The sequence below is a fragment of the Eptesicus fuscus genome, chromosome 11 (assembly GCF_027574615.1).
Source record: "Eptesicus fuscus isolate TK198812 chromosome 11, DD_ASM_mEF_20220401, whole genome shotgun sequence".
In the NCBI taxonomy this organism is placed as follows: Eukaryota; Metazoa; Chordata; class Mammalia; order Chiroptera; family Vespertilionidae; genus Eptesicus; species Eptesicus fuscus.
In genome coordinates, this window is record NC_072483.1 from 57,401,743 (window position 1) to 57,411,459 (window position 9,717).

At 44.4% G+C, this 9,717-nt stretch overlaps 1 long non-coding RNA gene across 1 annotated transcript; it reads right to left on the reverse strand.

Annotated features, from left to right (window-relative positions):
• Positions 1-2,465: 2,465 nt before the first annotated feature.
• On the reverse strand, positions 2,466-9,701 carry LOC129150726 (uncharacterized). The gene is made up of 4 exons (XR_008557467.1): positions 9,492-9,701; positions 7,768-7,865; positions 7,133-7,243; positions 2,466-3,519 (listed from the first exon to the last, which is right to left on the reverse strand). It is a non-coding gene; the product is annotated as an uncharacterized LOC129150726 (long non-coding RNA).
• Positions 9,702-9,717: the final 16 nt, after the last annotated feature.

Here is a 9,717-nt window from a genome sequence, read left to right on the forward strand (position 1 = left end):
CATCGAAACTTGGACTCCCATGAGGGCAGATATTTTTACTGTGTTGTTTATCTATACCAGGTGTATCCTATAGTAGGCATTCAAAAAATTGCTTATTAGAAGGGAGGATGAAGGAAAAAAATTGTTGCATTCCTCCCCAGGTTATATAAGTTTTGATGTTACTTTTTCACTTTCAACAGGTAATAAGAACCGTTTGAATAAAAAATAATAGGTGAAACAGCAGCTAAACTGATGCTTCTTTTGGTATTTGGCTGCCCCCTTTCTGCCAGTTGTTTACTATAATGAAATGATTAGAAAAAAACATGTTTCCAAATGTAATATTTATTTTAATTTATAAAGACATAGCTTTGGTCATTATTTATAGAGGTCAGATAATGCAAATTACAATTAGTGGATTTGTATATTTTGTACATTCCTACCCTCCTGCCTCAGTTTATTTGGGCTGTTATAATAGAACTAGAAGCCTGGTGCACGAAATTCGTGCACAGGAGGGATGGGTCCCTCAGCCAGGCATGCACCCTCTCCAATCTGGAACCCCTCGGGGGATGTCCAACTGCCGGACAGCCCTCTCTCAATCCGGGACCCCTGGCTCCTAACTGCTCACCTGCCTGCCTGCCTGATCTCCCCTAATCCCTCTGCCTGCCTGCCTGCCCGCCTGCCTGCCCCTAACTGCCTCTGTCTGCCGGCCTGATCGCCCCTAACTTGCCCCCCTGCCAGCCTGATTGCCCCTACCTTGCCCCCCTGCCGGCCTGATCACCCCTAACTTGCCCCCCTGCCTGCCTGATGGCCTCTAACCGCCTCTGCCTCGGCCCCAGCCTAAGCCGCAGTCTGGCCTCCCTCTGCGGGAGGCAACCTGGTGGATCAGGGGAAGGCACCGCCCCCATTTCCCCGCTGCTGCTGCCACTGCTGGCCTGAGCCTTGGCCCTTGCAGCCACTGCGGCTTTGTCCAGAAGGATGTCCGGAAGGTCGCCCAGAAGATGTCCACCCTAATTAGCATATTACCCTTTTATTAGCATAGACACCACAGACTGGGTGACTTATAAACTACAAAAATTTATTTCTCAGAGTCTGGAGGCTGGGAAGTCCAAGATCAAGGCGCCAGCAGATGTGGTGTCTGGCGAGAGCCTGTTTCCTGGTTCACATATGGTAGTCTTGCTGCTGTGTCCTCACAGGGCCGAGGAGGTGCCCCGCCCGGGAGGTCGAACCCACAACCTTTTTGGTGCATGAGGCAACACTCTAAGCAACTGAACTTTTTTTTTTTTTAATATATTTTATTGATTTTTCACAGAGAGAAAGGGAGAAGGATAGAGAGCTAGAAACATCGATGAGAGAGATACATCGACCAGCTGCCTCCTGCACACCCCCCACCGGAGATGTGCCCGCAACCAATGTACGTGCCCTTGACCGGAATCGAACCTGGGACCTTTCAGTCTGCAGGCCGACGCTCTATCCACTGAGCCAAACCGGTTTCGGCAACTGAACCTTTTTAACAGGTACATAAGATTCTTTTGCTTGGCTAGATAAAAATTTATGTAGAAATTCCTTCATTGGTGAACCTTTCTTGTGACCTTAATTCTAAAAAGGGAATTTCTGGGTGTGGTGGGCTGCATGATAGCCCCCAAAGATATTCCCACACTAATTTCTGGATCCTTTATGAATGTTTTCTTACACAGCAAAGGTTCATGTACAGATGTGATTATTAACTTAACCCTTTGCACTCACTTGCTTTTTTCTCGATTCCTTTATTCTAATGCTAACCGTGTCGAGTCACACTCGACATCCGAGTGCAAAAGGTTAATCACCACCACTAGTCACTGGAATGGTTAAGATTATCCTGGATTGTCTGAGTAGGCTCTAAATGTAATTACTAATAATGTCCTTATAAGAGGGAGGCAGAGGAAGATTTTACTACAGAAGAAGGCCATGTGATGACAGAAATAGAAGCAGTGTCAGAGACATAGATGTTACTCAGCGGGCTTTGAAGGGGGAAGACAGAGCCTCTAAGAGCCAGGAAATATGGTTAGCCTCCAGAAATAAGAAAAGGCAAGAAAACATTCTCTCCTGGAGCCACCAGAAGAAACCAGTTTTGCTGACACCTTGAAATTAGTCCCATAAAAGTCCTTTCAGATTTCTGGCACCCAGAATTGTAAAAGATAAATTTGTGTTAGTGTATGTCAGGTCCAGCCTGACGATTGAACTGGGCTGAGGTAGGGAGGTGGGAATTGAGAAATAAAAAGAATAAGAGAAATAAAAGCAAGAGAAACAACAGCGGGGTCAGGAGGTCCAGAACTCTCGAGAAGCTCTGGCAACTTTTATTAGTAATACAGTGCTTTTTATACATAAGACACTAAGCAGGGAATCACTCACAAGGAAAACATTCTTTGTTTCTCTAAAATCACTACTGGAGGGATAAGTTGAAGGACAGGTTTCTTGTTACAATAAATCTCACTAGCAGGATACATATTTCTTGGTAAGCCATGAAAGTAGCTCTTATCCTACTGATAGCAGTCATATAAACAAACCCTGGGAAAGCTCTGTAGGCAGGGGCTGCTCTCGTTATACTGATTAGTTGCCATCCACACAGGCCTGGGAAATCTGTGGGGGTAGGTGCCAGCCTTGCTAGCCCCTACAGGTGCAAGGACCGTGTCAGCTTACAGCCCGCTCCCCACAGATCTCCCTTCTCTGTCTTTTAAGCAAAGTTCATGTAGTCCTATTTGCAGGGACTGGATGCTGGATCCAATGGTTCGGAAGCAGACTGGAATTAAACAGAGAATAACGAGAGCAAGGGTAACAATAATTAACAGAGACCAGGTGAATGACTGCAATCCATGAGAAAACATAAGGCTTAGAATTTTATCAAAAATATTCTGTGCCACTTCGCTAGGAGGCAACAGAGCAGAACTTACATCATTAATAGCTTGAATCTCTCCATGTAATCTACTGATGTCTGTTTTTTAGGCTACTAATAATAAAAGTAAATTTTAAATATCAATAACAAAGCTCTAATATTAAAACAATGCCAATGCAAAATTAAATTATATACATGTTATCATTTTTAAAACTTGAATGTTAACAGCAAAACTATGGCTATTAAATAATAATAAAACAATAAGAGAGAAATCAAAACTATGGACATATTAATATTTTTAGCTACTAAATGAAAGAAAGTCTCTTTTGCTGCTGGTGTTCCTGGTGTATATTTACTTAGAGTCTTTTGTTTGCCTGCGTAAAACTTTGCACAAGACCTGCAGCTAATAGATGCTAGCATGAGCAGGAACATGGTTGAAGTAGCTTCAACTTCTTGCTTTTCCATAATCTGCTGCACTTCAGTTGTTAACTTCTTCAGATGACTCTATGTTGGCACCTCAGTCCCTTGCGTAGCTTTCAGTTTTTCTGCTTCCTCTGCTGTCATTAGGGTAGTACTTAGTCCTTTCGAGTGAAGGGACACAGGAGCTTGTCTGAGTCCATTTCGGTGACACACGTAACTCTCTGGCACCCGAATTGGCTGCATTGCTCCTTCTGGAAAGATATAAAACACAACCTCTTCCCCTTTTTTGTTTTTTTAAGGCAGCTTCTATGCGGCAGATAGCCTTACGAGCTGCAGGAGTGAGCTAACGAGGGGAGAGCGGGTCGCTATCTCCACAAAGAACATCAAATAAAGGTTTAAGCTCATTAGTAGTTATGCCTAAAGTTGGCCTAATCCAATTAACATCCCCTAAAAATTTCTGAAAATCATTTAAAGTCTCTAATTTGTCTATCCTGAGTTGAATTTTTTGAGGGCGGATTTTTCTTCCTTCTATGATATGCCCAAGATATAAGGATCTTGTCTTTGAACTTTCTCAGCTTGTACCCAATATGCCTTGTCCGAGAAGCCAAATGCCTTGGCCCCCCGAGACTCTGTGGAAAGTAGATTGCCTGTGTTAGGCAGAGGGAGCAGAATCAATTGAGCAATAATTAATTATTTGCAATAATTAATCCAGATTTAAGAAGAGCCTGTTGTAAGTCATCATACACTTGTTCTAATTGACATTCCGTATAGTGAGCTAAAAGGATGTCATTCATATAGTGTATGATATAAGCCTGAGGATGTTTCTCTCGAACTCCGAGAATTGCCTGACTGAAAAACTTTTGACACAGGGTAGGGCTATTAGCCATTCCCTGAGGCAATACCTTCCAATGAAAGCGGTGCATGGGTTCCTGAGAATTAGTAGATGGGACACTGAATGCAAATCGTTTGCAGTCAGAGGGATCTAGAGGAATAGTGAAAAAACAGTCCTTTAAATCTAGTACTAATAGCTTCATCCCATTAGGGATTGCTACAGAGAAGGGAGACCAGGCTGTAAAGGTCCCATAATTTCCATAGTCTTGTTTATTGCCCTTAAATCCTGTAAAAGGCACCAATTTCCTGATTTCTTTTTTATGGTAAAAATAGGAGTATTCCAAGGACTGGTAGTCTCTTCTATATTCCCTAGCCAGAGTTGTTTGTGTACCAACCCATGAGCAGCTTGTATTTTTTCTTTCATCTGACTTCCAAGATATCTTGTCAGCTGTCTGGATAACAGGAGAAACAATGACCACCTCCCCTAAAAATTTCCCTGAGCTGGGGTGGTAACAAGGGAACACCCAAGGCAGACAGAATGTCTCGTCCCTATACATTCACAGGGATCCCTGGCAAGACATATGGCCGAAATAACCCAGAGTGACCTTCATTGTCTTGCCACTTTAACATTTGTGAACTCTGTAAAGGAGAGTTGGTCTGTCCTATTCCTTGAAGTTGTGTTATAGCTTCTCTATAAGGCCACTGTTTAGGCCAGTGGGCCAAGCTTATGACAGAAACATCTGCTCCTGTATCTAAAATCCCTGGAAATCTTTTCCCTTGTATAAGTAAAGTTTTCTCAGGCCTTTTATGAGAAATAGCTTGTACCCAATATGCCTTGTCCGAGAAGCCAAATGCCTTGGCCCCCCGAGACTCTGTGGAAAGTAGATTGCCTGTGTTAGGCAGAGGGAGCAGAATCAATTGAGCAATTTTCATATCTGAGGTGATAGTGATAATATTTCTGGGGGCAGAGGCCATAATTTTAATTTCCCCTTCATAATCAGCATCAATTACTCCTGGAAAAACTTGTAATCCTTTTAAAGTTAAGCTGCTTCTACCTAGTAAAAGGCCAAACATCCCTTTAGGAGTAGGTCCATATACCCCTGTAGGGATGGCCTGTGGTCCCAATTCTGGAGTTAATACATATCGCTTTATGGGTCCAAGGTCCAACCCGGCACTTCCAGGGGATGCTCGGAATAACTCCTGTATCCGTTTTGCTCCCGGAGGCAGGCTGGGTGCTGTGCAGCCAGCTGGCCTTGAGGCGGCACAGGGACAGGAGGGTAAACAGATAGTGCCCCCATTATTTGTCGGGGCTGGGCTGGCCCCCTTCCGGAGTTTCCCGATTGCTGCTGAGACAAGAAATTTCCATGGGCATCTGCCCTAAATCTACACTCATTTGCCCAATGTTTTCCTTTTTTACATTTTGGGCATCGTCCAGGTTGTTTAAGACCTCTGCCATTTTTTTTATTAACTCCTTTATTGGAGGGACACTGCTTTGCCATGTGTCCTGCTCCTCCACAAGTGAAACACTTGTATGTCTGACCTCTCCCTGTGCTGAACTGTTGCTGAAGAACTCCCTCAATGGTGGTTCCCTTTAATGCGGCCGCGATGGCAACTCCTTGTATATATGAGGGACCAATATCTGCACAAATGCGGATATAATCTGAGAGATCCCCTTTTCTTTGATAGGGCCGCAATGCAGCTTGACAGGCAGCGTTAGCATTTTCATACGCCAGCTGTTCGATTATTAACATGCCAGCCTCTCCATCCACCACTACTCGGCCAACAGCCTGTAACAGCCAAGAGACAAAATCCTGATACTTTTCATCTGGCCCTTGAATAATCTTTGAGAGCTCCTCTGTTTTTTGACCAGAGGTGGGAAGCTTTTTCCAGGCTTTGATCCCAGCCCCATTAATTTGTCCATAAGCTTCCAGGGGGTATTGAATTTGATTATGGGTATCAGCATAGTCTCCTTCTCCTACCAGCATTTCATAAGAAATATTAACTTGTGCAGCTCGATTACGAGCAGCTCGCTCCTTAGCCTTTTCATCATATTCTGATTTCCACAAGAGATAATCTCCTCCTGATAAACAAGCCTTAGCAATAGCTCTCCAATCATTAGGTGGGAGAGCCTCTGAGGCTATAGTTTCCAAGATGGTTAAAGTATAAGGAGAAGTAGGCCCATACTGAGCACAGGCTGTTTTTAACTCCTTCAGGGTTTTAAAAGGAAGTGGGTCATAAGTACGCTCACGCTGTCCCGTGTTAGGGTTCACCCGTTCCATAACGGGGAAGGCGTGAATGCCCAAATCCTCACCAGCCTTTCGTGCCTCCTGCAAAGCCATCTGGAGAGGGGAAAGTGGAACTGGCGCTGCACAGGGCAGCGGAGAGCGGCGGGGACTGCCCCCACGGCTTCTCTTTTTCTTGCCAAGACACTTTAATGCTTCTAAAAATTGTTCTAACACATCCTCCATATCACTACCCTCTTCAGTTCCAGCAGAAAAATAATCTTCCTCCTCTTTTGCCTGAACAACACCTGTATCATCATCATGACAAAGAGCAGTAGCTTCCTCAAGATCCTCCTCATCTTGAGGATTTAATTTGTCTTTAAAATTTACATTACTCTTTTTTAATATGCTGTCTTTTTCAGACCCCTTTTTTGTGCCAGTACACTGCTTCTCTTTTTTTCCTGGCTTAAGAGATGGTTGATTATGTTCATGCCTGGGATCTAAACAGTCCCGTATTGAACTCCATAAAGAAAATGCATCAATCGGGGTCTTATTTGGCCCAAAGGCTTTATAATGATTGCGCATTTGTTCTCCAACTTTCTGCCACGTTTGTAAGTTAACGGTTCCTTCCTCAGGAAACCAAGGGCAGACTTCTTGAATGAATTTTAAAAAATTTTCTACTTGCTTGTCAGTAACTTTAGTTCCTTTACTGTTGAGCATAGACTTTAACATTTGCCCATAAAGGGCATTGTCTCTAGATTCTAACTGCCCCATTTTACTCCCAATTATCAAAAAGATGCTCCTCCCTTACCTTTACGAGTGCACTCTTTTTTCCGGAGGAGTTCCTCACCTTCTGTGTCCCAAGTCCTCAGTGACCTGTTCAGGCGCCAATTGTCAGGTCCAGCCTGACGATTGAACTGGGCTGAGGTAGGGAGGTGGGAATTGAGAAATAAAAAGAATAAGAGAAATAAAAGCAAGAGAAACAACAGCGGGGTCAGGAGGTCCAGAACTCTCGAGAAGCTCTGGCAACTTTTATTAGTAATACAGTGCTTTTTATACATAAGACACTAAGCAGGGAATCACTCACAAGGAAAACATTCTTTGTTTCTCTAAAATCACTACTGGAGGGATAAGTTGAAGGACAGGTCTCTTGTTACAATAAATCTCACTAGTTGAATACATATTTCTTGGTAAGCCATGAAAGTAGCTCTTATCCTACTGATAGCAGTCATATAAACAAACCCTGGGAAAGCTCTGCAGGCAGGGGCTGCTCTCGTTATACTGATTAGTTGCCATCCAAACAGGCCTGGGAAATCTGTGGGGGTAGGTGCCAGCCTTGCTAGCCCCTACAGGTGCAAGGACCGTGTCAGCTTACAGCCCGCTCCCCACAGGTGTAAGCTGCCAACTTTGAGGTAATTCAGTACGACCTCATCTGAACTTGATTACCTCTGCCAAGACCCTATTTCCAAATAAGGTCACATTCACAGGTACTGAAGGTTAGGACTTGAACATAACTTTTTGGGGACACAGTTCAACCCATACACCTGTAAAAAAAAAAAAAAGAGAGAGAGAGTCAATTCATTTAAGTAGTTTTACATTTTGATCTTTGGGAACGTTCCATTTATTGCTGGGATTGTGATTGCCTCACTCAAATTACAAAATTCTTGTTGGATTTGCGATTTCAGGAAGCCCCAGAGGAAATAGTGAGGGAGGATGGGTGGGTTATTTTGAGGATAATGAGTTTGGTATGAACCAGAGAACATCCCACAATATATGCATGTAGCACATCACTTTTATAAAGTTAGTAAGTGAGCAAAACTAAGCAATTTATTTTTGCGCACACATATACAGAATATGTGTGTGTGTGATATTTGAATACGCTCTAAAGAAAAGCAGAAAGTTGGGGCGGGGAGGTTAGGAGGACAGTCCGGGATCCTATGGGGAGGATTCCATGGTATGGTGGGTGCAAGGTGTTTGTCTACTGTTAGCTTCCATTATTTACTGTCTTTTGTATGTAAGAAAGCAGCAAGCATCAATCATGCTCTATTGTAAAACTGTGTCTATATAACACATTTTTAAAAAATATATATTTTATTGATTTTTTTACAGAGAGGAAGGGAGAAGGATAGAGAGTTAGAAACATCGATGAGAGAAAACATCAATCAGCTGCCTCCTGCATACCTCCCACTGGGGATGTGCACCCAAGCAAGGTACATGCCCTTGACCGGAATCGAACCCGGGACCTTCCAGTCCGCAGGCCGACGCTCTATCCATTGAGCCAAACCGGTTAGGGCTATATAACACATTTTTTTAAAAATGGCATAGCGAGCCGAAACCGGTTTGGCTCAGTGGATAGAGCGTCAGCCTGCGGACTAAAAGGTCCCGGGTTCGATTCCGGTCAAGGGCATGTACCTTGGTTGCAGGCACATCCCCAGTAGGGGGCGTGCAGAAGGCAGCTGATGGATGTTTCTCTCTCATCGATGTTTCTGACTCTCTATCCCTCTCCCTTCCTCTCTGTAAAAAATCAATAAAATATATTAAAAAAAAAATGGCATAGCGACGACAGCAAATATGCGCTGAGAATGAGCTTCAAGCACTAAGCCCAGAAAACGACACTGGGAGGGGCACCAACAGCTTCTCCACGCCAACTTTTCCAGGTGTTCCTTGGAAAAGCTGACAGATGACAGAGTACGGGGTAAACTCCCGCTAGTTAAGAAACCGTGACTATAAGCCTAACCAATGGACACGAGCACCAGGGGGGTGAGGGCATGAGTGTGTGTGGTGGAGAGAATGGGGGGTTAATGGAGGGATGAGGACACATATGCAATACCTTAATCAATAAAGAAAATTTTTTATTTTATATTTTTTTTATTTATTTTATTGACTTCAGAGAGGAAGGGAGAGAGAGAGAGATAGAAAGATCAATGATGAGAGAGAATCACTGATCAGCCGCCTCCTGGACGCCCCCTACTGGGGATTGAGCCTGCAAACCGGGCATGTGCCCTTGACTGGAATCGAACCTGGGGCCTTTCAGTCCGCAGGCCGACGCTCTATCCACCGAGCCAAACCAGCTAGGGCAATAATAAAGAAATTTTTTTGAAAAAAGAAACCGTGACTAAAAGGACTTGCGCGTCCACGAAACTCAAACACCAAAACATCAGGAGACTCACGGCGCGAGCAAAAGCATTCCGAGCGCCGCCGTTCCCACGCAGGTTCCCACCGCCCTTCCCAGTGAGATCCCGGGCGACGCCGAGTCTGCGCAGACACCTTTGCCCGGTTCCAAAAGGACGGCTCCGGCGCCCGGAGCTGAAGGGCGGCGCATAACCGGAAGTTACGTCACTCGGGAAGGTAGCGCGCCCCTCCCCGCGGGAGACTTTCCGCCATTTTTGAAAATCG